The 3223-nt window shown below is 43.8% G+C and overlaps 1 pseudogene; it reads left to right on the forward strand.

Moving 5' to 3' along the window:
* Window positions 1–1785: 1785 nt before the first annotated feature.
* Window positions 1786–2535, forward strand: LOC122238478 (annotated as a pseudogene).
* Window positions 2536–3223: the final 688 nt, after the last annotated feature.

The following is a 3223-nucleotide window of genomic DNA, read 5'->3' on the forward strand; positions in this document are numbered from 1 at the left end:
TTGGCTCGGGTCATGATCTCACAGTCTGTGAGTTCGAGCCCCACGTTGGGCTTACTCTTGTCAGCACAGAGCCCGCTTCAGATCCTCTGCTCTACCTCCTCCCCCCCACCCATTCCTTCCCTACTCGTGTTCTTTCTCTCTCAAAAATAAACATTTAAAAGAAATTATTAAACTAGGAGGAACCCAGGAGTAAACAAACACTACAGATAGTGTCCAAAGAGAATGAGAATTGGGAAATGAGATTTTTCTTAAGTAAAAAAGAAATTTAGAGAAAGAAATGATTTTACAGAAATGATAAACATTGAAGATTGGCACAGAAGATCCAATACATGGATAAAGAAGCCCTGATAAAGAACAGTTTGTTAAAAGAATACAACATGATAATTCAAGAGAACTTTTCCTAAAATAGAAATAGATTTTTGTACTTATATGTAGTCAATATGTATTATATTAATATATTCATATGTATATCCATATATATATTTAAAACCTCACGTTGAAAGAATATACTGTGAAAACACTGAATAACAAAATACATTCTAGTAAAAATTACTCGAGTTTACATTTTGGTCATTTAGGCCAACATTCATGAGAGAAAAAAAAACAGATTATCATAGGACTTCAACAGTAACGCTTCATTCAAGAAGAAAATAGTGAAGCATTTAAAATGTTCAAAGAAAGAAAATGAGAGGGATACCTGGATAGCTCAGTCAGTTGGGTGTCTGACTCCTGATTTCAGCTCAGGTCATGATCCTAGGGTCGTGGGATTGGCCCTACTGAGCCTGCTTAGGATACTCTCTCCCTCTGCCCCTCTCCCGCACTCATTCTAGCTCACTTTCTCTAAAAAAAAAAAAAGAAAGAAAGAAAGAAAAAAGAATGAGAACTTAGGACTTTGTACTTTGTATCCACCAAAACTGACTTTCAAGTACAAAAACATAGGCTAATTTGTTATCATAATGGAGGAACTCCGAGAATGTCATTCACTTGAGTTCTTCCTGACGAATCTAGAGAATGAAACTCAGCATCAAACTGACTAACAATGACAGAAGGACAGTGGTGAGCATTCAACCTTTCATTACGTCTAGCACTAAGACTAAATGAGGGTGTGTTTCAGTCAGGGCTCAGTCAAGGGGAAGAAACCAAGTAATCTGAACGAGAACGTTTACTGTAAAGGATAGTTAATGGAATTAGGAGTGAGGTTGGCAAGTAAGAGTCAAAGAGGACTCCTACCACATAGAAGCAGTAGATCTGGGGAGCAGCCACCAATCCTAGCACTGAAATTGAGTGGCCAAGGAAGGGCTCCTCACCGCCACTCGGGCTGAGGTCTGGACCTTGTTGGAGGGGACAGGACTCTGTCTCATTGCTGTGCACAGAAGATCCCTGCAGTGTGGCCTCGGTGGGATCTGTTAGAAGCCCTTTCTGTCTGCAGTGTGTGAGGATGCTCTCCACTGGGTAGCTCGTCTCAGGTGCCCCATCTCAGAATTCACTGCAAAGTGAGAGAGCCCAACGTGGGGCTTGAACTCACAAATTGTGAAATCATAGCCTGAACCAAAGTCAGAGGCTTAACCGACAGAGCCACCCATGTGCCCCCAGAAACCAAATATTTTTAAAAAGAAAGGCCACCCTTTCCTTGCTGCCTAGAAAGAGGTCCGTATTGTGTTGTTCTGAGTTCCTGGCCTAACTTAAAGAGAAACTTTTACAATGTCTGGAGCCCTTGATGTTCCACGAAAGGAGGAGATGTCCTCAAATTCCCGTGGCAATACAACTTACATGGCAGAATCTTGACTTCAAGATGGAAAGTACATCCACAGAAGGAAAAGTGATACCTACATCGTAAATCTGAAGAGAACCTGGGAGAAGCTTCTGCTGGCGGCTCGTGCCATTGTTGCCTTTGAAAACCTGGCTGATGTCATATCACATCCTCTAGGAATCCTGGCCAGCAAGCTGGGCTAAAGTGTGCTGCAGCCACTGGGGCCACTCTTATCACTGGCTGCCTCATTCCTGTAACCCTCACCGAGTAGATCCAGGTTGTTTTCTGGGAGTCATACCTTCTGGCGGATACCCCTCCCGGGGTTGACTGCCAGCCTCTCAGAGACATGTCTATGGTAACCTGTCGACCCTGCTCTGTGAAACACAGACTGTCCTCCGTGCTATGTGGACGCTGCCTTCCCTTACAACAACAAGGAGCTCACTCAGCGGGTCTGACGTGGCGGGTGCTGGCCCTGGAGTTCGGTGCATACATGGCACCGTCTCCTGTGAGCACCCAGGGGAGATCGTGCCTGATCTCTATGTCAACAGAGATCCTGAAGGGATTGAAAAGAGACTGATAATCGCACTGCTGATGAAAAGACCATGGCCAGGGAGGAATTGCAGCATAAGTGGACTGCTCCAGGTCCCAAGTTTACCGGCATTCCACCTGAGGTCAGAGACTGGCCTGGAGGTGAGCCAGCGCCCTCTGCCTATGCGGCAGGTCCCTACTGGGGCTGGAGAGCTCAGCCTGCCATGGCCTGTGGTTCCCACTGCCCGGGCCCCTGAATGGCTAGAAATGACCAATAGTCTCAGGCTGTTCTTCCACAGACGTTTAAGCAGAAGATGGGAATAAGGGTGATGGAAAATAAACAGTTAAAAAATATATCAGGAAATTTTTTTAGAAAGCTCAAGAGAGGAAAGGAAACATAATCATAATTACAACTTCCCTTGTCATTGAATAATATTTACAAGAGTAATAATGTCAATATTATTATTTTAGCCGAAATCATGATGTATTACTTTGAGAGGAAGAGAAATAGAGATGGTTGGGGAAGGCAGAAGGTAGCTCAAGGCAGATCTCCTACTAAAGAGTCAACAGACACCTAAATGACATGGTATCTAAAACAGATATAAAGAAGTTGAAGTACACATATTATTCAGAATATGGAAGCAAATGACTTGAAAGTGCTCAGGGTTGCCTTCATGGAAACTAAATGCAGGCTCCCCTTTTTCAAGACCCATAAACCTGTTAGAAAGTTAATTTAGTATCCTGATTCTATAAACACACACACACACACACACACACACACACACTGCCACCAGCAAGAAAATAAACAATATACATGTTGTGAATACACCTGCTAGGGTTCTGCAGCACCCTGCACACCAGTGAGCTTGCTTCCAGGGAGTAGGTTGTGGTGCTCGGAGCAGGGAAAAGTGGGACAGAGTATTGCTGTTTTTCTTCTATTGTGTT

This window comes from Panthera tigris, chromosome B2 (genome assembly GCF_018350195.1).
Source record: "Panthera tigris isolate Pti1 chromosome B2, P.tigris_Pti1_mat1.1, whole genome shotgun sequence".
Taxonomy (NCBI): Eukaryota; Metazoa; Chordata; class Mammalia; order Carnivora; family Felidae; genus Panthera; species Panthera tigris.